This window comes from Gopherus flavomarginatus, chromosome 6 (assembly GCF_025201925.1).
Source record: "Gopherus flavomarginatus isolate rGopFla2 chromosome 6, rGopFla2.mat.asm, whole genome shotgun sequence".
Classification (NCBI taxonomy): Eukaryota; Metazoa; Chordata; order Testudines; family Testudinidae; genus Gopherus; species Gopherus flavomarginatus.
In genome coordinates, this window is record NC_066622.1 from 73,435,555 (window position 1) to 73,460,261 (window position 24,707).

Sequence of the window (24,707 nt, forward strand, 5' to 3'; positions counted from 1 at the left end):
CCAAGCAGGACAGGGGTGCAGGGCCAGGGAAACCTCAGAGACCCCTCTGGCTTTGCTTCAGCAAGTCTCCTTCTAAATAAAGGTCTCTCTTTGAGGACTGCGAGTATATGTGAGTGCGAGGAGGAACCTCTTTCGAGTTTTCTCCTTTCCCTTTACTGCTTTTATTAGAAAACAGACGTCTCTGTTTAGAAGGTAAGAGACTCCGAGAGGTTTGGAACGTATTCAGTCTGATCCATCTGGTGCCAGCTGAATTCTAGGCATGGAAAACAGTAGCTTAAGATGGCAGAATTTTATTCCCCACCTAGGATTTTGTCCCTTAGACTCATTGGGGACATTAGAGTTTGTCCTTTTTGTTTTACCTTTTCCTTCATCCCTCCCTCCTTTCTCTTCATCTCTTACTACTTTTGTCCTTTCTCCTGTTCCTCTCCCACCATCAGGAGGTGTGTGTGTCATGGGGGTGTGTGTGTGTGCTCTGCAGCTCCCGTTGTGAGACATCTACCCAAAAATGTGGGGCTGAAATAGTGCTCGGACAGTGATCCCCACCGGTGACCTGGGCCATCCTTTGGGCTCTCTGGTGAGAACCCTGAGCCTCCCGCCCCTCAGTCTCTACTCTGATTGGCTGAGCAGGGGGCTATTGACAGGGAGGAGACTCAGTTCCTTGTTGTTCTCTTTTAAGACCAAGTCAATAAGTCATAACCAGTCATATGTTTGACAAATTTTGCTGCTTCTCTGCATTAATTGTCTCTGGGCAGTTCATGATTCTCTCTAACATTCCAGTTCTCCTAAAATACTTGCTGAATAATTACTATGAACTGTTGTTGGCCTAGAGCTCATTTGAGAGCACTTTATTCAGGTCATTCAATGTATGAAATTCAAGATCCGATGATTAGTTTGAAAGTCAGGGCTCTTGGGTCCTATTCCCAACTCTGCCACTGACTATGTGACCTAAGACAAGTCAATTCTCCTTTCTCAGCCTTAGCTTCTCCCTCTTTCAAGTAGGGATAACAATCCATTCCTATCTAGCTCACGGGTGGAGGATGGGGATCCATTGGAGAGTGTCACTAGGAGCAGTGCATAATATGAGGTGTCCTATCACAGTTACTCAGATCAGATTATGACATAATAGAATAGCTGAAATATTCTATTTTATTTTTTGAAATTGTTAGGAGCAGCAACTACTTAGCTCAGACTGAAGCATCTTATCTAATTTTTGAGATCTAAGTGTCTCCTCTTTGTGTGCGATGAGACAATTGAACACGCTGTGACAAACAGGAGATGCTTTTGTTTTGCAACAAAATATTTTTGCAAAGAATTTTCATCCCACTTGTTACGATTTCAAGAAACCAACTGGTTTAGTCTGAATGAGATTTTCTGACAGAACCAGTTTCAATGAAATTTCCCCACCATCTCACTTCCTGGGCTCTATCCCTGCCTCTGGGGGGTTTGTTGTCTGTTAGAACAGGAGTCAGGACTGGTGGCTTCTCTCTCTGGCTCTGCCTCTGCCTTGCTGTGTAGGCCTGTGGGTAGGTCATTTCCCTTCTCTGTACCTCAAGCTCCCCATCTGTCCAATGGGAACAGGGACAATTCTCAAACTCTGGGCAGTCATGAGCCTGGGTGAGATAAGGGGAGTTAAAGCCCTTTGTGAATGAAAAGGGGCAGTTTCACGGTGTTGAGCATCAAGGAATTCTAAACTTTGCTAAAATGTCTAGTCTGTGGAAACAAGAAATGGTCGGGGCCAAATTTTAACTATTGTCTTTTTTAAACTCAGAGATGTGAGTCTCACTCTTTTAGGTACCTGGGGTTCTTTGCAGGAGGAGAGAAGAGGTTCCTGCCTCCATTTTTGTGACCTTAACAAACCAGGTGCTGTGCCCCAGTTCTCATCTGAGATCCCCGAAAAAGAACATCTTCCCATCCATTAACAAGACAGTACCTTGTAAAAGGGGAACAAAGAGAATCCTGAGATTTAACAGACTAGCTAGCCTCACTTCCATACCTAGAAAGATACTGGAACACATTATTAAACAATCAGTTTGTCAGCACCTACAGGATAATTTGGTTCTTAGGACTAGTGAGCGTGGATTTGTCAAGAACAAATCGTTCCAAACCAATCGTATTTCCTTCTTTGACAGGGTTATGGGCCTAGTGGAGGTGGGTAAACAGTAGATGTGATCTATCTTGGCATTAATAAGGCTTTTGACCCAGTCCCATAGGACATTCCCACAAGCAAACTAAGGAAACGTGGTCTAGATGCAATTAGTATAATGTAGGTACACAGCTGGTTGAAAGCCCATACTCCAAGAGTCCTTCTCCATGTTTGGCTGTCCAGCTGAGAGGGTGTACCTAGTGGATCCATCCTGGGTCCGGTACTATTCAGTATTTTTGTTAATGATTTGGAAGATGGAGTGGAGTGTATGCTTCTAAAATTTGCAGATGATACCAAGCACTTTGGAGCACAGGATTGGAATTCAAAACACCCTTAACAAATTGGAGAATTGGTCTTCTTGAGCCAAACTCAATGGCTGAGCTCCTCTCTGTAGACTGGACTGAAGTGAAACCCCACCGCCAAACACTTCTCCTCCTGGGCAGTGCACTCCGACCTTTAGCAGCTCTGCTTAACACTGTCAAAGCAGCTTTTGCTGGGGGATTCTCTCAGCACGTTCCAATAGTGGGAAAGTATTAAATCCCCATTTGACTGCTGGAGACAGAGCTATAGAGGGGGGAGCAATTTGCCCAAAGTCCCAGAGGTTAATAAGAAAACCAGAATGGAACCCAGGAGTCCTGAATCCCAGTCCCCTGGTCCAGTCACTACAGCAGGGCACACTCCCTCTCAAAGGCAGGGGGACCGGACATGCCAACTGTGGGAGGGCGTGTGCAGCAGTGGTTAGTGAAGGGGCCTGGAAATAAGGACTGCTGGGTCCCATCCATGGCTCTGAAACTTGATGTGACCCTGAGCCAGTAGCTTCCCCTCCCCAGGCCTGTTTCTCATTGGTAGGGTTGGGGTAGCAGTCCCTACAGCCCAGGGGGGTTGGGAGGCTCCAGAAAGGCATGTAAAGTGCTGGGATGTCAGGAGCTGGGAGGCACTGCCACCCCCACACTAGGGCAGTGTTCTGCACCCCCTGCTGCTGGCTGAGTTTCTCCATCCCTTGGCAATAAGACAGACTCTTGTTTTCACAGCCAGTTGATCGCACAGTGTCATCACCCTGCCTGCTGGCTGGGCAGGGTAACTCCTCAGGTCACCACCTCTCAAGCCTGCCTTAGGCTTGGAGAGTGAAGAGGAGGGCGAGAGACAGATGGCTACCCTGAACATCCGCCATCCATCACTCCATCACCAAGAGGAAGTGAGTGGCATTAGGGTTCCTCTGTGGCATCCCCTCTCTGTCTGGGGAGAGGCAGAAAGAGAGGGAGAGAATCTCTCCCAAAGGAAATTGGATTTGCAAACCACCCCCAGGAGCTCTTCGCTCTCAGACCGGGGAGGGGCTTCTCCAGAATCATCTCCAGTGTGTTTGGAAAGGTCGCCGCAATGGGGCTCCCAACCCTTCTCTTGTGGGAGACTGTTCCCCAGGGCGAGAGTCTCTGAGCTGGGCCAGACCCTGTGTGCTGCTGAGCATGGCAATCAATGGGAAACAAGGGGGCCCTAGGCTTGCTATGCCTAGGGACTTTGACATGGGGAATGGTTTCCCAGGAGAAGTCCAGACTCCTGGGTTCTGTTCTTTCTCTAGCTTGGGGAGAAGTGTGGTCTAGGATGGCAGGCGGAAGCTGCTTGTCTTTGTGACTGACCCCAGTGCTCGAAAAGGAGGAGACTCCCCAGGTATTGCACCACCAGGGATGACAAGGGGGAACATTGGGAGCAGATCATATGACGAACTCCTGCCAGTGTGTGGAGATTGCACTCCTTGCACCCCTGTGTGGGGAGGAGGAGCTGCTCTGGCTGGAACAGGGATGGGGAGGGACCAAAAAGGCTGGCTAGTGAAAGGCTGCCTTGACCCCAGACTCACACCTGCTCCCCGCTCGGTTCCAGGATGGCCTGGCTCCTGAGGATGTTCAGGAAGAAGGTTCTGCAGGTGGCCCCAGAGTCTGAGGGAAGCAGCTGCCATCTTCCCCAGGAGCAGAGCGGCCCCTCTGTCCCCACTGGTGGGGAAGGAGCTCCGGGCCGGGCCAGGTGATGGAAGTGCCCAGCCTTCTGGCAGAGGAAACCCACTCCTGGCTCGGGCGCCGAGGTGGGAGAGGCACTGGCCAGGCTGAAATGGAGCTGGCCCAGGATGTGGTTGGGCAGGCAGGACCCAGCCCAGGAGGGGAGCTGGGCAGGGTAGCTCTGGGACTTATTGTATGGGAAGCACTGGCCCCAGGAGCCCAGCCCTGATTCCCAGCAGGAGCAGGGCTGGTTCTGCCATTAAGGCAAACTAGGTGGTTGCCTAGGGTGCCAAGATTTGGGGGTGCCAAAGAGCAGTGCCCCCAATTTTTTTTTACAGCATTCCTGGGCTGGGCTGCTGGTGGCTCGCTGACACATGTGGCTCAGACTCCCTCTCCCAGTGCAGCGGCCACTCCATGCAATTATTGTCATTGCCAGCCGGGGCGGCGAGCTCAGGGAGGGGGCGTAGCAGAGGTGAGCTGGGGTAGGGAGCCAGCACCCCCCCCACGGCATCTCCCCACACCCCGGCCCAGGGAGCCATGCAGCAGCTCCCCACCTCAGCTCATCTTTGCTACACCCCCTCCCGGAGCGCAGTCGCTGCTCCACTTCTCCCACCTCCCAGGCTTGTAGCGCCAATCAGCTGTTTGGCACCGCATGCCTGGGCAGGGAGGAGAATTAGAGCGGGGGCAGCGTGGTGGGGAGGAGGCAGAACAGAGGTGAGCTGGGGTGGGGAGCTGCCGCACGGCTCCCCTGTGGGGGAATGAGCTGCCCACGAGGGTGCTCCTCAGGGCGGGGGGGAGGAGCTGCCATGGGGGGGGCACCTCAGGGCAGGTGGGCCCAAGGTGGAAGCTTCGCCTAGGGTGCAAAACTTCCTTGCACTGGCCCTAAGCAGGAGGCATCACCTGCCCGGTCACTGAGGACCTTCCAGCCTCCCCAGGGCAGGCAGGAGGTGGAGGATCCCTGTCCGAGCACCAGCAGCTTGGCCCGCTCCCCATGGGACAGCAGCAGTCCTCAGACTTGGGCAGCAGCAAGGCCAATGGTTGTCGCTGCTTTGTTCCAGGTGAGGAGCCAGGCTGGGCTCAGGGAGGGGTGAGAAGAGGGCTGTGAACACCCTGGGCCCAGGCACTCAACCAGTGCTATGGGGTAGGTCCCCAGCCGAGGTGTCTGGCCTGAGCCACGTGAACCCCACTGGCACTAGATGCTGCCACTTTGGTCCGTAATGCTCCAGTTGGGGGGTGGTGGCAGGCACCTCCCAGGAAGTCCAGGACAGTGTGGGTGGAGGGGGTCTCTTTGCTATGGGCTCCTGAAGGAGTTGGGGGCTGAAGGCATCACTGAGAAGGGGGAGTGTGGGGCCTGATGTGCCCTGGGTCTTGGAGGTGGGAAGGGGGCATGTTGCCCCACCATGCCCTTGTCCTTTCCCTGAGTGGCAGCAGGTGTCACCCTATCCCCTTCTCTCCCTGGTGCAGGGCCCAGAGACGAGGAGGAGGAATGGGTGGACATGGCCACAGAGGAGGCTGCTCTCAGGAACATCCGAGACTAACTCCAGGGCCTAGAAAAGGTATAAACATTCACCAGCTGTGCTGGAACTGAGATTGTTCTGCCCCTTCCCAGCACCCTGACCAGTGGCGTAGCCAGGTTGAGGGAACAGGGGGAGCACTCAAAAGAAAAAAAGGTGCCACCCGCTGCAGCGCTTTTACTCACCCGTCAGCGCTCCGGATCTTCGGCGGCAGGCCCTTCACTCACTCTGAGTGTCTTCAGCGGCACTGAAGGACCCGCCGCTGAAATGCCACTGAAGACCTGCAGAGCGAGTGAAGGTCCCGCCGCCGAAGACCCGGCGCGCCTTCGGCTGAGTGAAATAAAAGCACCGCAGCGGGTGGCGCCTTTTTTTTTTTTAAATCGCTCTCCCTGGTGAGTAAAAAGATGCCAAGAAATTGACCAAGCACCACTTGTGCTCAGTGGGGGAGCAGCCACTGCCCCACTCCCCCCCAGCTACGCTACTGACCCTGACCCCCTGCAGAGAGTCTTGTCTCTGATGATCCAGCAGCCCTAATGGGGACCTTTCTCCTCCATGATTTGGGACCCCCCCCAAGATGTGAGTGTTTGTCACACACCAGCTGGGGTCTTCTCCCCACACAGGCACTGTCCCAGTTCCTGACCCTGCTTGTGTAGGAGTCATGGGTGATTTGGACAATGGGCAGGTCCCCACTATCCCCCATTCAGGGCTGAATCCTGCAGCTGGTGTGGGTGGGGCTGGGAGGTCCCTGGCTAACTGGCTCTCTCTCCCCTTGCATTTGGCTGTATTAAAGCACCTTTTGTTGGAGTGGCTGCAGCTCCCCAAGTGATCCAGAATACTGTGTGGAACTGCCCTGTCCTCACATGGCTCGCTACAAGCTCTCACACAGCCCTGTCACCAGAGGTAAGGAATAAGGTCCTGCCTCCCACAGCTGCTTGGGGGAATCCTCCCAGAGCAATCAGTGTAGGACTTTATGCATCTCTACAAACTGATCACTTTCCATGGTCTGTCAAGAATCTGCACATCCCTTGGCAGCTTTTTTAGAGCACTATTAACTCCCACAGAGATTTCTCTTCTAATGCTCCAGTCCTGAGGAAGGATTCTGTGGAAAACAGGCCTTTCCCTTGCTCCAATCCAGGCTCTGCTGTTCTGATGCTGCAGAGCTGTTAGGGAAGCCTTGAGGGTTCCTGGAGAGCATGCTGCAGCAGTCCTATGCCAGCAGTCCTATGCTGCTGCGGCCATGGGCACACATTGGCTTTCTCCCATGGCACCTTCCAATGGAGGGAAGAATGGGACACGAGGTGGTGTCTCTCCCTGGCTTACAGATAATCCATCCTGCAGTAACCCAAGTGTAGACTCAGGGGAATGCTATGCTGCGGTGTATGTGCCCTGCAAGATATCACTCGTGAAGGGAAGCATCACTGGGCAATAAGGAAGAGCACAACTTCCTTATTGAGTTGGAAATTCTCATTGAGGAGGGGAAATCTGATGGGACGATGTGTATGACTGGAATATTAGTGTCGCTGGTTACAATCCATTGAGGTAGGGGCGAGAGGGTAAAAGTGGTGGGCAGGGTGGCACTTTATATTCCATCAGTTCTCAAACTGTGGGTCACCAGGGCTGACTTAGACTTGCTGGGGCCTGGGATCAAAGCTGAAACCCGAGCCCCTGCCCCAAGCCCATGCCCAAGCTCCACCGCCCCAAGCCAAAGCCTGAAGGCTCAGGTTGCAGGTTCCCCTGGCTGCAGCTGAAGCCATTGGGGTTAGATTTTTAGCCTCTCCACTCAGGGCAGTGGGGCTTGGGCTTTGGCCCACCCCCACCATGGACAGTGGGGCTCGGGCAGGCTCAAGCTTCAGTCCCCCCTCCTGGGTTCTGTAGTCAGTTTTGTTGTCAGAAGGGGGTCGGAGTGCAATGAAGTTTGAGAACCTGTGGTCTAGGTTTTCTTGTTCCTACCTCAGCATAGGGGGCTTGACTTGACTTCCCAAGGTCTCTTCCAGCCTGACATTTCTAGGATTTTTTGGTCCCAGTTATTCTACACACAGTTTCATTCAGCTGAGTGTCCACTAGTCCTATGGGAGGGGAACTTGACCCCACTCGGAGAGAAACGAGTCCAACTAAGCGTGTCGATTTAAGAGAACTTAGCGAGGCCAACCTTTAAACAGAAATTGTGATGGAAACTCAACTCTTAGGGTGCTGCTGTGACACTATAATTGCAACAGCCCTGGTGAGCTCAGTTACTGCAGTACAGCTCTGCCACCCCCACCCATTGACTCCAGGGAAGGAGCATGCAGGCTACCCGGCCTCTGACCCACAGTGTGTGTGTCCTGGGGATCTTTCTCCTCTTAATGCCACACAGGGCATGTTGGTAAACTGGGCACAAGCAAACAGTCTGTGTTTTTATATGGTTCAATGTATACATCTAGGCATAAAAAATGTAAGCTGGACTTACAGTATGGGGGACTCTGTCCTCGGAAGCAGTGACTCTGAAAAAGATTTGGAATTGTGGTGGATAATCAGCTGAACATGAGCTCTCAGTGTGACACTGATGCCAAAACAGTTAATGGAATCCTTGGACGCACAACCAGGGGAACCGCGAGTAAGAGCTGAGAGGTGATTTTTACCTCTGTATTTGGCACTCGGGCCACCGCTGCTGGTGTCGAGTTCTAATGCCCACAATTCAAGAAGGAGGGTGATAAACTTGAGAGGGTTCAGAGAAGAGCTATGAGAAGGATTTCTTTGTGGCTATCACTATAAGGCATGTTTCCTAATCCTTCAATCAGTGTATCTAGCTTAACAAAGAGAATGTTCAGGGGTGACTTGATCGCAATCCATAAGTACCTACGTGAGGAACACATACTTAATAATGGGCTCTTCAGTCTAGCAGAGAAAGGTCTGACATAGTCCAGTGTCTAGAAGCTGAAGCTAAACAAATTCAGACAGGAAATAAGGAGTGTTATGTCTTGTGAATTGAGCAGTGAGTCCAGATATGGGGCCCTGGGAGTGCTTCACCCAGCTCATAACAGGCATACATTTAACAGCAAGGGGAATTAACCATTGGAACAACTTACCAAGGATTCTCTGTCAAGATTGGATGTTTTTCTAAAAGGTCTGCTCTAGTTCCAACAGACATTAACTCTGGGCAGTTCTCTGGCCTGTGTTACGGAGGAGATCAGACTAGGTCATCACAATGCTTCCTTCTGGCCTTGGGAAACTCCACTCATGAGCACCATGCTCTTGGAGATGGAGGGTCCTGCAGGTTTGGGACCTCACTGAGGACAGGGTTCATCTCTTTTGACCCACAGCAGGAGGGACACAAACTAAAAGCAATATGTAGTGAGGCATAGAGAGGTGTGCCAAACCAGCCCCCGGCTTAGGCAGGATCTCCTGCTCACGAGGATACATTGCCATGTGCCTGCTTATAACACATGATGGTCCTATGCTCTCCCCATGCAACTATGAGAAAGATCTAGTCCTGCATCCAGCCATCCTTCAGCCAGGCAGTAACAATGAGGGTGGGACAGACATCCACGAAGGCCCACTGGCAGAGGAGGAAGTTCCTACAGAGCCCCACTCCAACAGGAATGAGGAGAGCATGCATGGAAAAGGCTGTAACGAGAAGCAATAATGGCAGCAATCAGGAAGATGTGGGTCCCTGTTTGTTTCAGAAGCCCCGGCAGAACAATTTCTATCAGTGATGATTCATTCTCCCTGCCCATTCCTCCCCGTCACTTGGTTTGAGCTGAAGACATGAGAAGAGGGATCTAAAAAAAACTTTCATCCTATGGAGATGCAGCGTTGTGTTTTCTGTGGTCGGTCCATACACAGAGTAGGTTTTAACTGTATGCATATTTCAGGCCATTCGATGACATTGTCAAAAGGGATCCCCAACAGCGAGATTCCAGGTACGCTTCCTCAAACTGAATTGTAAATATCCCCTTGAGCTGTTCCATTAATTTCCATCCAATTACTTTTGGCTATTTAACATGAGTAAGGGCACCAGAATCTTTCTAATAATTGCTTTGTGCAGCAGTTCTAATGATAATTTGCTTTTATTGAAAGATGCACTGTTCAAAGAGACAATGGCTTTATCTGTATCTTTTTGACGTAGATTAATAAATACTAATGACAATAACATGTAATGCTGGTAACAATCTTAACAGTAACCAATTAAATAAATCAAAAGGCAAGAAAATCACAGAGAGACACATATGTTTTCTCTTTAAAACATATTTTAATTATTTGATTTGTATTGCACTGCTCTCTAATGGCTTCAGTTACAGATCAGGGCCGCTTTGTGCTCGGCATGGCACATAACGAAACGATGGCCCTTGCCCCCCTTTCAAAGCAGACTGTAAACGAAGTGTAGCAAGGAGCATAGCAGGTATTTTCAGGAATCTGCAGAAGGCAGCTTGACAGCCTGTAGGACTGGGGAGGATTCAGGGAGGCTACAGCACACTGCCTCTGCCTATGCAGCAGCTCTAACATAGAATCATAGACTTTAACATCACCTGTCCCTGTACCCACTCAAGCTCCTCAAAGAGCAGCAGTCCAGCAGTGCATGCCCAGATCACTGGCTGCAGCATATCACCCCGGCTTCAGTCACTTTTAGAGCTAACTTTAATTCCAAGTAGCTTGTAAAATATTGTGATGTGTTAGTGGGTGCTGGACACTAGTGGAGCTCAAATGCAATCAGGTGATTTCAGTTTGGGCTTGACCAGTACAATGGTTTGAGCCTCAGGTGTGTGCCAAACAATGTTATAAGAACAGGAAACTTTACCCAGGTCCTCTTCTTGGGAATCCCTTGACCAAATTAATCCATGTTATGTTGCTCCATTAACTCTGCCTTGGACCTAGATGAGGCACAGCAATTTTCTAGATAATCTGTGTCAGCATGTGGATTCTAGAGCACTAAGAAAACTTAGCTGTTAAACAATAAGCTCATCTCAGCCTTAGCCACTGTGCTTTTGCTGTCCATTTGTAATGGCACTGAACTGGGCCTTGGGTGACGGATCCCTTGGCCACCTCAGCTGGGCTGTATGACTGCTGCCTTGTCAACCTGTGACACTTCCCATTGGAGGAATGCACCAGCCAGAGGAGTGAAGAGCATAGCAGGGATGTGTTTACAGTGACCAGTCCCTCCGAGGGCCCAACAGAAATTTGCCCATGACAGCATGGTTGAGAGAAGGTATCTTTCCTCATAACCCTATGGATGGGCCAGGTGGAGAGCAGAGACAAGCCATGTGTGCTCGGGAGGCCACCGTGCTGCAAAGGGAGGACAAGTGTAGGGGCAGGAGTGGGAACGGCTGAGCAATTGATCTCTGCAGCTGGGGTCCCTCTCAGGCCAGTGGCATTTGCAAAGCACCAGGTGCATCCGTGTGTTCCTGATGTGCTGGGCAGCCCTGCCAGCCCACTATGGCTTTCAGAGACCATGTCGGGGTGAGGGGGAGGCCAGTCAATGGCAACACAACTGTCTTGGTAGCCATGCTCCCATTGCTATGGGAATCAGCAGAGGCGGCAGCAATCCAGGAGAGTCTGATGTGGAGGTGGAATGCACTGCTAGGGGGGAAGGTGTGAACTCATCCTGCTCTGGCTAGGCTGGTGTGACCTCGGGCAACACTTTCAGTCTGGGATAAGAGAGCCCTTGTGCAGTTTAGCTTGTGTCACTTGGGAAGCAGTTTAAGCTAAGCTGGAAAAAGCCTCTCATTTCACATGGAGGGAGTGTGTCCACACAGGGAGTTCTAGGGTACAGCACAAATGAAGCAGTGGAGCAAAGCTTATGCTCAAATAAACGTGTTAGTCTCTAAGGTGCCACAAGTACTCCTGTCTTTCAGTGATGGTACAGATATCCCAGTATGCAGCCCAGTTGCATGCAGGTCTTGGGCCCAATCTGCTGCTCCTATGGAAATTGGTGCCAACCCCCCCGTGTGCTGTAGAATCAGGTTGTTTGACTCCAATGTTGTCCTCTTAGGGTACGTCTACACTACGGGATAATTCTGATTTTACATAAACCAGTTTTATAAAACAGATTGTATAAAGTCAAGCACACGCGGCCACACTAAGCACATTAATTTGGCGGTGTGCATCCATGGTCCGAGGCTAGCGTCGATTTCTGGAGCATTGCACTGTGGGTAGCTATTCCTTAGCTATCCCATAGTTCCTGTAGTCTCCCCCGCCCCTTAGAATTCTGGGTTGAGAGCCCAGTGGCTGATGGGGCAAAAATCATTGTCGCGGGTGGTTCTGGGTAAATGTCGTCAGTCATTCCTTCCTCCGGGAAAGCAACGGCAGACAATCATTTTGCGCCCTTTTTCCCTGGATTGTCCTGGCAGACGCCATAGCATGGCAACCATGGAGCCCGTTCAGCTTTTTTTTTTTTACAGTCACCGTATGTGTACTGGATGCCGCGGACAGAGGCGATACTCCAGCGCTACACAGCAGCATTCATTTGCTTTTGCATGATAGCAGAGATGGTTGCCAATTGTTCTGTATTGCGTGCTGCCAGGGTAATTTGGCAATGAGATGATGGTTATCTGTCCTTCTGTGCTGTCTGCTGCTATCATGGATGCCCCTGGCGGAAGTCGGCTGGGGGTGCAAAAGCAAAACTGGGAATGACTCCCTGAGTCAATGCCTCCTTTATGGTTTCTAAAAATAGAGTCAGTCCTGCCTAGTATATGGGGCAAGTGCACTAGAGAACCAGTGTATCAGAGAGCACAGCTGCTCTGTGTCAGATCCTGCAGAAATGATGAGCTATATGCCATTCACAGGGGGGTGCCCCTGCAACAACCCCACCCATTGCTTCCCTCCTCCCCCAACCTTCCTGGGCTACCATGGCAGTGTCCCCCCCATTTGTGTCATGAAGTTATAAAGAATGCAGGAATAAGAAACAGTGACTTAGTGAGATAAAATGAGGGGGAGGCAGCCTCCCGGTGCTACGACAGTCCAGGCAGGACATTAAGCAGTGCGGAGGAAAGGAGCTCAGCATCCCGCTGCTATGATAGTCCAGGCAGTACAGAATCTTTTCTTCACACAGGAAAGGGATGGGGCTGATGGAGCTCAGCCTCCAGTTGCTATGATGAGGATGGTTACCAGCTATTACTGTCCCATCTACTGGGAATGACCAGGAATCATTCCTATTTTTACCCAGGCACCCCCAGCCGACCTCACCTGAGGTAAGCCAGAAGCACTCACGGGCTGATGGTGACAACAGATAGCAGTCATATTGTATCATCTGCCACCAGGAAGGGGAGAGGAGCAGATACTGCTCTTCACTGCTGCAGCATCGCGTCTACCAGCAGCATTTAGTAGACATAGGGTGACATTGAAAAAAGTCAAGAAATGATTTCTTTCCCTTTTCTTTCACGTGGGGTGGGAGGAGGGAGTAAATTGACAAGCTATTCCCTGAATCACGCTGGACAATGTGTTTGACCCTACAGGCATTGGGAGCTCAGCCAAGAATGCAAATACTTTTCGGAGACTGCTGGGGACTGTGGGATAGCTGGAGTCCTCAGTACCCCCTCCCTCCCTCCATGAGCGTCCGTTTGAGTCTCTGGCTTCCCATTACACTTGTCACGCAGCACTGTGTAGCCTGTAGATTTTTTTTTCAAACGCTTTGGCATTTCATCTTCTGTAATGGAGCTGTGATAGAACAGATTTGTTTCCCCATACAGCGATTAGATTCAGTATCTCCCGAATGGTCCATGCTGGAGCTCTTTTTGGATTTGGGACTGCATTGCCACCCATGCTGATCAGAGCTCCACGCTGGGCAAACAGGAAATGAAAATCAAAATTTCACGGGGCTTTTCCTGTTTACCTGGCCACTGCATCCAAGCTGAGATTGCTGTCCAGAGTGGTCACAGTGGTGCACTGTGGGATACCACCCGGAGGCCAATACCGTTGATTTGCGGCCACACTAACCCTAATCCGATATAGTAATACCGATTTTAGCGCTACTCCTCTCGTTAGGGAGGAGTACAGAAACCGATATAAAGAGCCCTTTATATCGATATAAAGGGCCTCGTAGTGTGGACGGGTACAGCGTTAAATCGGTTTAACGCTGCTAAAATTGGTTTAAACGCGTAGTGTAGACTAGGCCTTAGTTTGGTGCATCCCAAGGAGCTGACAAATGGGCTTGGGGACAGATTGCTCCTAGGGATGCCAGGTAATCAAATGACAAGCAGTGGCTCATCCTAGACTGTCAGCTCCAGGCGTCAAATGTCTGTGATTTGCATTCGCAGGAGATAAAGCAGCAGCCTGCTTAGTTGCCTAGCTGTGGAATCTTCCCCTCCAGAGACAGCGAGGGCGGCAGGACCAGCCGATAACGTCTCATGTTCAGTCCTGCTCAGCTCTTTCAAAACACAATAAACAAACTCGGAATCCACTATCCTGAGTTCACAAAGCAGCGCTTCACGCTGGGCAGAGCTCTGGGAGTGCTGTTCAAAGTGCGTGGCGGATTAAAAACCCCTCAGTGCTCGGACCAGAGCCTTTACTTCGAAACGTAAGATAAGGAGGAAACTCAAAACATGCCTGTGGTCTGGTAGCCATATTTGATCCATGTTAAAATTATTTTGCTCATTTTGATCAGCCTTAAGCTGTGGGAAAAGTGGTGAAGGGCATCGGATGCCTGTGGTGAGAGTTATCTTGATGAAGCCTGCACTTTGCAAGATTACATGTAATGAAACCAAAATGAAATTCCTTCTTTTATCTGAAGGTTGCGGAGAAGCATGTCTGGGCATGTGATACCTGGGCACCTGTTCCTCATTAAAGAAGGCCGGACGTCTGCAGCCTGCAAAGAGCAGAAAGCATATCCCAGACCTGCAGGCAGGGCAAGCAGGGTCTGACCCCAGCCTCTGTTCTCATCTAACATGCACGCTGATACCTGGGCTCAGTAGGCTTCCCTGAGCCTGGCGCCAGAGCTGGGAAAATGCCTTTTATACCGTGCCAAGACATGGCCAGCCCAAGCTTGCTTTTTTTAAGGAGACAGGCTTCTTTTTGCTGGGTGTTTGAAAGCTGGTGTTTAAAGCACTAGGAAAAAGGTGGGAGGAGTTAGTTAGATATTATTTGAACATGTCCTCCTTTTATTTGAGTCTGTGAATCGATAAGTTGATGTTATCATGGTTGCCCTACATTATGTGGTTCACACAGTTCAGGGAGAAGATGGCAGAGTCACACTGCAACTGTTACTTGAATGCAAAATGAGATCTTTGCAGGAACAGCCCACGCCAGTTATTGGAGCAGACATTATACATCTCAAGTGCTGCCAGGTGAAAGGGCATTGATTAAGACCAGCTTCTTGCTAGGCCGAGTGCTCTGGTAATGGGCATGGGCTTGCTCTGAGGACTCTGCAGTAACCACCACAGTGATGATCATTAATACAACACCATTAACTTGGGCCATGGAACTGCAAAGAACTTCTGAGAATCACTGCCTTCATTTGGAATATTTTGCATCCGAAGTTCTGGCTGGCGAGTGATGCCTCGCAGCCCCACATGCTTTTCAAACACTACTGAGAAGCAAATTTCAAAGGCTGTCCTGAAGGCATTGACTTCAACTGGCACTGGCCCTCTGTGGTTGCCATGAGAGTCACAATTTTTCTCAATGGTGCTGAAAAGCCTCAGGAATTAGGAATTTCAAAATAAGATTGAAACTGCAAGCAACGACCTTATGGTTCAGGCCCCAGCCTGACACTTACAAGATCTGGATTTAGTTCCATACTCAGCCAGACTCCCAGAGTGACCTGGAACAAGGCTTTTAATCTTCCTGTGCCAATGCTGCCTGAGATGATGTGGCATCCGGGAGTTCCAGGTTTATGGATCTTACGTAGCAGATAGAATACCCCTGGTCAGGATTCTAGGGGTGTGTCTGTGCAGATTTGTTCTTGTGCTTTTTCAGGGATTTTCTTGAGCAGATGGTGTAGTTTCTTTTGGTAACCCTCAGTGGGATCAGAGGGTAAAGGCCTGTAGAATGTGGTGTTAGAAAGCTGCCTAGCAGCATCTCGTTCATATTCCCCAACCTATTCGTGATGACGACAGCACCTCCTTAGTCAGCCCTGTTTGATTATGATGTCAGAGTTGTTCCTCAGGCTGTAGATGGTGTTGTATTCTGCACGGCTGAGGTTATGGGGCAAGTGATGCTGCAATTTAAATCACTCTGAATCAGCAACTAGTCCTCTTCATTATTTTGCACTCCCCAATTTTTGTGCTATCTGCAAACTTCATCAATGATGATTTTATGTTTTCTTCCAGGTTATTTATACAAATGTTAAATAGCATAGGGCCAAGAACAGATCCCTGAAGGACCCGTCTGGAAACACACCCATTTGATGGCAACCACCCACTTACAATTACATTTTGAGACCTATCAGTTAGCCAGTTTTTAATCCATGTAATGTGTGCCATGTTAATTTTATATCATTCTAGTTTTTTAATCAAAATGTCCTGTGTGTCCGGAGATGGATAGATAGATGGATAGATATGTGTGTATAGGGATTGAGAGAGAGTGCCTAAAGTGTGCTAGACAAAATACAGACAACCTTAATGACAAGGCCCTTCCCCATTCAGTTTACAGAAGGCAACAGAAAGGCAGAGTTGCGGGCAATGGTGCTTAGTGCATATCTTGTTATTTCAATGGCTGAAATTTTAAAGCTACCTCTTGAGGAGGAGGGGTAAGGCTTTGGGGAAGCAGGAAGGTTCAGGAGGGACTTGAAGAACACAGAACCCAGGGCTAGATCTTGTGGTGTGAGGAGGGGAGGGGATAGTTGATGTGAAGCTGGTATAGCACGTGCTTTAGTGTCCATGTTCCCCCTTGCTCTATAGTTCAATCTAATCCAAGAGCTGACTGCAGAAATGTGTTCTCCAGAGCATGTCACTGCTGGGCCTGATCCATTTTGGACCTGTCAGACAGGGACCATGGTGAAGGCTTGAGGCCATTGGACTGAGGCAGAGGGCTCCAGTCTGTGGCAGCTGGCAGTGGCTACACCACATTTGACACTCAATCACTTGCAATCTGTAGCAGCCTAGTCACTATGGAGAGCTCTGGAGAGCTGCTGGGAGAGTCCACGTGCTTCTCATTGGTAGCATATGAGCTGAGCTGGCTGTTCACTTGCCCTGTATGTCGAGCCACCACAAGGCCTTTCGCCTACAGCGAGCCAGAAAGCTGGGATGCTTTTTCATGAACTGCCAGTATGATTTCCCTTCCCACTCCTGTGCTGTGATTCTGGCATATGCATTCTCGCTCATCTGAAAAGTGACATGTCAAACTTCCCCCATGCATGTTTTAATTCCCAGATGCTATGGGCCAAATCCCCAGCTGACCTAAGTAGACGTAGCTACAAATTTTCTAAAAAAATTCAGTCCAAGGCAGATATCTGGCATGGAAAATTTCAGTCCAACAGCTAAAGTTTGTCAAAGATATACTACAGGTGCTCTTAATGGGACATGTTGGGCAACCTCAATAATAGGCAGCACTACCAGTCTCGCCTATAATTATATCAGAATAAAAACTATGTTAAAGAACATTGACTTTGCAAAGTCAACCACTCCAGAAATTAGTAAATGCTAGAATTAAAGTTACTTGTGCCACCTTAATTCCACCCCCAGTGCATTGTGATACAGTGTTTAATGACATGACCATATATGGTTTTTTTACAACCCCCCTGCCTCATTCAATGCACAGGATGGAAGTTGCATGGAAGCTGGGGTGAAACATTTTTAAATCATCAGGCCCAGGTAATTGGCACCCAAGAGTCCTAAAAGAATTGGCCGAGGAGAGCTCTTGTCCGCTGATGTTCATTTTCAATAAATCTTGGGATATTGGGGAAATTCCAGAGGACTGGAGGAGTGCTAATGTTGTGCCAATACTCCAAAAGGGCAAGTGGGATGGCCCAGGTAACAGCCTGGAATGTGATGACACCCAGAAATGAGTTTTGCCCTCTGAGGTCGGTGACACCTTGTTCTGTATTGAGTTAAAACCTTGGTCAAGCTGATGTGTGATGTGCCCTTCACTTAAGATAGTGGTATGAAACACTTAAGGGGCCACACCTAAAACAGGATCTCATAGAACAGAGGCTCTCAAACTTTTTCGTTGACCTCTTTTCAAATGCAATGTTAATTGTGGACTCTCCAACTGAGAAACTGATTGACAAAGGTGTTTACTTCATATAAACGTGTATTGTTAGTAAAATGCTTTAAGAAAAAGTGTAGAAGGGTACTTACAAATGTCAGTGTGACGGGTGGGCCTGCTTCTTACTGCAGAGTCTGTCTGTCCTTGGTGTGATGGTTCACCAGCAAACTCGTAAATCATTTTCCACTTCCAGTCGGGACCTGAACTTTGTCTTCATAGCTGCCATGCCAGAGAATGATGCTTGGCATATATATGTTTTTGGGAAAGATCACCACACTTTCGTTGCTTGTGTAACTAAGACTGCGTACTCTGCAGCACTGGTTGGCCAAAACTGGCAAGATGTCTGTTCCTGAAACTTAATTTTCAGTGTGTGGGCACAGGTAGTTTGAGCAGCTCCTGTGCTGCTTTTTCCACTCAAATAGCAAGATTCTGGACACAATCATATTCCTCCATGTTGATATTTGTAAAGTAAACAGTGAAGTGCTCTGCCAAAGGTGAGCAACAATCCTGTCTCTCCCACAGTCAGTTTTCATGCTGTTCGTATCCAGAAATTCTGTCGGTAACAGAAACAGATCTGAGTTTCCACTGCTCAGCCTAGTTTTCCAAATCTCTACTTTCTTCTGAAATGCTACACTCCTGTCACTCCTCTACAGTATGGTTGTACTGCCCCCTTGTATGGACAGCTTTAGAGCATTCAACAAGTTAAAAATGTCTGCAAGATATGCAAGCTTCGTGATCTATATCCAGTCAGAAAAGTTTGTGACGATCTTGGGATTGTGCACAGAAAGAAAACCCAGCAGCTCTTTGCAAAGCCCAAACTCTTTCCAACGCTCTGTCACGAGATAGCCAACACACTTTCATAAGAAACAATAATTTGTCATGTCTAGCACCCATTTTCTAAACACAGCTTTGCAAAAAGATGGGCATTCAAAGGACAGGACTTTACAAAATTCACGTTTAGCACATCATGTAATTCGTGTTCCATTCTCTTTGATGCAAGGGCCTGGTGATGCAGCGTACAGTGTGTTACAATGTTCGTTTATGGTTCGTATTCTTGCTCCACCACCATTCCTATTGCCTGTCATAGTGACAGCACCATCTGTGCAAACAACAACACACTTCTCCCAATTCAGAGATTCAGCTTTCAAGAAATCATCCAATAATCTGAATATTTCCTGATTTATTGTCTGTTCTGGTAACTCCTGCCAAAGAAAATCTTCCAAAATTCCCCCCAGCCAAACATAATGAACAAAAAACAATAATTGTGCTGCATTATCAACATCACTTGTCTCATCAAGCTGAATTGCAAAATGTGAACGTGTATGTTAGTAGGAGAATTGAAGAGCTTTCAAATGATGTAAAATGCCAACAAACTGTGTCTTTAGAAAGTGATATGGCCTTAAGTTTCTTCACTGCCATCTTTGCTTACCATCACTTCACACATTTCTACAGCAGCTGGAAGAATCAGTTCTTCTCCGGTGGTACTGGATATTTTACTCTTTGCAATCCAAAGATGTTATGTTTGTCATATGAGTTTTCTGTTGATTGTATTCTTTCTTTTGCCGAAAAAAGTCTCTAGATTTATCTTTATACTCCAGCTGGCTGTGTTGTGAGGTGTCGTTTCAACTTTGCAGGTTTCATTGCTTCGTTTGATAGGATTTGTAAGCATACAAAGCATTGTGGTCGTCCATTACTAAATTCCATAAAACCAAAATCAATATAACTTTCATCAAACTTTCTGATCTTCATTTGTTTCTTACAGTTTGACTCTGCATCGTCCATAGCTTCAGCACAACTAGCAGTACTAGTATGAGGACATTGTAAACACATATCCATTTTCAATGTAATTTGCTCACACTGTAAAAATATATTCCACTTCCATGTGCCAAAGACAGGCATCAAAAAAGTGTAAGTCACATCTGATTTGTCACAAACCAGTGAGATTTTTTTGTATTTATGCTTATGCAACATGAGTATTATGGCATCGTTCATGCATCATGGAATATGTTGTGTAAACAGAAATAGGAAATTTGTCAGCTTTAATCATTGGGCAATGAAATGCGGGGTGAGATTTTATTTTAAATTTCTTTTGAAATATTTTGCAGACCCCTTGCGCAGTCTCGAAAGACCCACTGTGGTCTGCAGACCCCAGTTTGAGAACCGCTGTCATAGAATCTGTCCACCATGTGGGTGAGGAGGTTCCATTAAGTATTGTGACCAGGTGGGTATGTGCGAGAACGCACAGAAACTGGGAACAGACAAGAACAGAGAGTGAGACACAGGCAAAAAAAAGCAAGAAGATGCCTGTAACCAGAGTGTGATACTGAAAAAGGCTAAAGAGAGAGGCTTTTGGGGTTGCTGGACTATAAGCTAAGACACGGGTCGGCAACCTTTCAGAAGTGCTGTGCCAAGTCTTCATTCATTCACTCTAGTTTAAGGTTTTGCATGCCAGTAATACATTTGAATGTTTTTAGAAGGTCTGTTTCTAGAAGTGTATAATATATAACTAAACTATTGTTATAGGTAAAGTTAATAAGGTTTCAAAATGTTTAAGAAGCTTCATTGAAAATTAAATTAAAATGCAGAGCCCCCGCACCCCGCCCCTCCAGACTGGTAGCCAGGGCCCAGGCAGTGTAAGTGCCATTGAAAATCAGTTCGCGTGCCGCCTTCGGCACCTGTGCCATAGGTTGCCTACCCCTGAGCTAAGACATGGTTTCCTTTGTTGTGGGTTCTGTCTGCATTCAGAGAAGCAGGACTTTGTGCATTCCTCATAAATCAACAAGAATGCATCAAAAAAAACTACACAGTCCATCAATTTCTATTTCCAAGTGGAACATCCCCAGGGCTCAGAAATTTGACTAGTCACTTGGGTTGACAAAAGGCAACACAGTTCCAAACCATTTCCTCCCTCCCAGGGCTGCAGTGCGGTTAAGGAGCAAACATTTCTAAAGCACCGACGAACAAAAGGCACCAATGTTGCATTCCTTTATGTAGTTGGCATGTAATAAAACCAAGGCACAGACATGGGAAAGTGAGTGCAGTGAGGGTCTGGGCTTGCTCCAGCTGACATCAATGGCAAAGTTCCTTTAAATACCAGTGGTGCTGGATCTGTCCCCATGGGGTCACCAGGCTGTGAAAGATGAGCAGCTTGGCTTTTTAGAGGGTGAATGGTCCTAATCCTAGAGAGTCTTGGGTTTGCCAGCCAACACCCCGTTCTCTCACTTGTTACTGGTACTTAAAGTCCAGGCTAATAAAGGCCTTTGATGTACCCAGTGCTGGCTGCAGTTGCAATTACTGCATTTACTGTGTGAGTGGCAACCCCTGTTGGATTTTCCATCCCACTAACCTTCCAGTTTTGAAGAGTCACTAGGGACTCCAGCCAAGACCTTTGTGTGGAGCCCCAATGAATGAGCACCAGGGATCTTGCTGGTGGCTCAGGGGGACACAATTCTCTTCTCAACCCAGAAACAGAGCCTGGGACCCCCATGTTGCTGCTCCATGGGCTGTCATGGCAGCTGCTGCCCCATGCTTTCACTGCTCAGAAGTACTGGCTATGGGATTACCACCAGTGTAATCTGCTGGACATGGCCCTGCCTTCTCTGTGCACTGTCAGAGGCAGACCCTCTATGGGTTACACGACTCATGGGTCCCCTGGTTTTTGACAGCCAAGAGGAAGATCAATCTAGAGCTGAGCAAAAACTGGAGTTTCTGTCCTGCAAGAAATGCTGGTATTTCCACATTTGGTTGGTTGGGTAAAGAGCAAAAGACACAACACATTCCCATCTGAGTCACTGGCTGCTATTCAGCTCAGGTCAGTAAAGAGTGCAAGCCACTGTAGGATGACTGTATAAGTTGGGGAGGGGTGGGGCTCTATCAGAAAGCCATCTCCAGCACCAACAAACTTGCCTTTACAAAGTCCTCATTCATTTCTCTTCATTTAGTTGACTCTATTCCAAGCTGTGAGTGAACCAGAGGAACAGATAAAACCGCTGTGATCAAAAATGGTTTATTTCTCATATTAGCACGCATGGTTTCATGTGGTTTTTCAGTGACATGGTGCTGCTAATACACCACATACAGACACTTGATGAAAACAGCCTCTTTAAATACAATGATTAACTTCAAAATACATCCTTATCTATGACTCCTTGTATAATTTATCTGAACCATCACAAAGGCTATTAACTTCCCTCCCCTTCATTAGTATTTACTGGGTTTTTAACTCAAAACATGCAAAGCTCAAAGTCCGATAGGACTGTTGTAATCTACATGACTTAGAGCATACACATGTTGAGTGAGTTTTGTACTGTCCAAAAATGCCATAAAACTTTTATAGTAGGAAGGGTCAAGCTAGATACACATATTTTTATTTCATGCCGTAATTTCTTGTTCAAGAAAGACTTGAAACCACAAGACGTTTGACCCTTCTGAATTAGGCTTATCCAGATCCGATCGGGGAAACTAGATGCGCTAAGACTTGCTACTCCATGAGGAGGATTCAGGGACCTGAGCATGGTCTTAAAGACACTTGCTTTTGTAAGTAGCAAGAGAAGATGACTACAGACAAAAGGCTTAGGCTAAAAAGCACTTTTAGCAATACGCTTTTAACTGGCAGAAAGAAAAGCATCTGCAGCAGTGAAGATTAAAGCAGGCAAACCTGCAAACCCGCAAAAAGGATTCGACAGACTGACTTAAGAGCAATCTGATCTTACAACAGTATGGGCTCGGTCTGTCTTTATTTAGTTTTAAAGACATTCTTGTTTTGAACTAGAGAAAAGAAGAGAAGATGTCTGATAGGAGCCTGAATTGCCATTGTCCTGAACCTTGCATACCAAAATATCAGAAATTTCCCATCTTGAATCAAGATGAAAAGTTGAACCTTTGAAAATTTTCATGAGCCAGAAAGCCAAACACATTTTCAGTTGGGGAGGGGGCAATCAAAAGGTTTCGTGTGGATAATTTTGAAAGGTTCCATTCAGTTTTCAACGTTTATTTATTTATTTTTTTTAGTCAAAATGTACTAAAATGTCATTTTTTACTCAAACACTGAAACCTTCCAGTTCAAAAATGTTGTACCAGGATGGCTTGACAATTTCAACATTTTTTTCCCCAAAAAAACTTTTTCAAGTCAGGAGATTCATCAGAAGTGACTCTCTTTTTGGAACAGTTTCATTTTTGATGAATCAGCATGTTTCTAGGTGAAAAAACAGTTTGTTACAAAATTCCTCACCAGCTCAACAATACACTCATGACAGTGAGCTCACTTTGTTTATCTCTGTGTCCCGCAATATTGGTCTTTGTGGCACTTTGCAGGGCACTTTATAGGTACAATCCTGCACCGGGCAGATGCTGGTGTAAGAACTTGATCCTGCAAACACAGACATTGGTGTGTCATGTTGGGTGCAGTGGGATTATCCCCGTGGATGACACGAAGCATGTAAGCAAGTGCTGGCAGGATTGGAGCCTCAGTGAGACAAATGGAGGCGCTCCATGACATCAGGTGATAAGGGGAGAGAGAGGTAAGTCTTGCAAGGTGTGAGGCTATTATAGGTTGCCACGTACCTCAGGACAGCTCCCTTCTCCCACTGTTTGTCTGCTGAAAGAAATGTATCAGTGGCTGGCTAGGGTCAGGCTGGTCATAGCCACAGGACATCTCCCCCTCCCCCCACAGGACATCTGTGACCAAAGATAGGGCCCAGTTCTGCCCTCAGTGGAGCAGGACCAGGCCCACTGAGTGCCACATGGCAGAGATCAGCAAGGTGGGGGAGGAGAATTCTGCTTTATAATTTCTCTCCTCTGTGCGCAGATCAGCCCTGACCCTGCCTACACCTGGTTGATTGAGTGGGGACAGTTTTGGGCGTGTTGGTGCCAGTTCAGGGCAGCATTTCTGCACTCGTTGGGGGGTGCAGGAGGGAGCTGCTAAACTGTCACAAAGTGATTTCGTTATGGAATGACTAAGACCTTTTCCATTGCTTTATTAAGCCCAGGGTAACGGGCCTGGGCTGCCAGAGCTTTCCCCTGCCTTTAACTCCAGTAATTAGGAACAAGGTGTTGCGAATATTTCAGTTCTAGCTAGTGGCTTCTCTCTGGGTCCCTGAGATCAGTGCATTGGCCATGTGTATAACTGCACAGAGGCAGTTTATCATCCTAAGAGCACATCACTAAAACACCAGCCAGAGTATGAAAAACAGGATGCTAAGTGCAGTCAAAGGGGCGCCATGCCTAGTCTGCCCCTGTAGATCCAGCCCAAGAGGCCACCCTCTTCTCTCACTGTGTGGTCAGCAGGCAGCTGCTCTCCCTGGAGATTCCCTGAGGGCACAGTTATGCTGACAGGGACCTGTCAGATGGGCAAGAGGACTTGGGGTGGAGGCACTCTGCACAGCACTACTCCTCCGCAGTGGCTGACCTTCGCAGCCAGATACCACTGGGGGGCGCAGGGCAGCCAAGGATGAAGAAGGAGCTAGGGCAGATGAGCAGAGGACACTGCACCACGGCACATGGCCTGCACTTCAACTCAGGAGGTCTGGTGCTAATCCCAGCTCTGTCATTGACTGGCTGGGTGAACTTGGGAAACCAATTCCTCTCACCTTAGTCAGAATGTAAGCTCTTGGGGCAGGGCACGTCTCAGGGCATGTTGGGTGGGTGCAGTGTCTGGCCCAACAGGGCCCTCAGCTCACCCAACGCTTTTAAGTTCTCATGAAAATGAAGATAGTAAAGAACCATAGAGCAGCTCCCTAGGAGTACAGGAGATGGGTGGGATGCTGGGATGGGTAGATGGACTCTGTGGGTCTGTGATGGCTGGTGTCCCTTTGCACGCCCACGCCTGTATGTGGGCTGAACAAGGAGGAGCTGGGTTGAGTTAGCACCAGATGAATCATGTCATTACACCAGTGTTTCACACTTTCTAGCTGAGCTGGTCAAAAATGGCAGTTATTGTCCAGCAAAAATGCC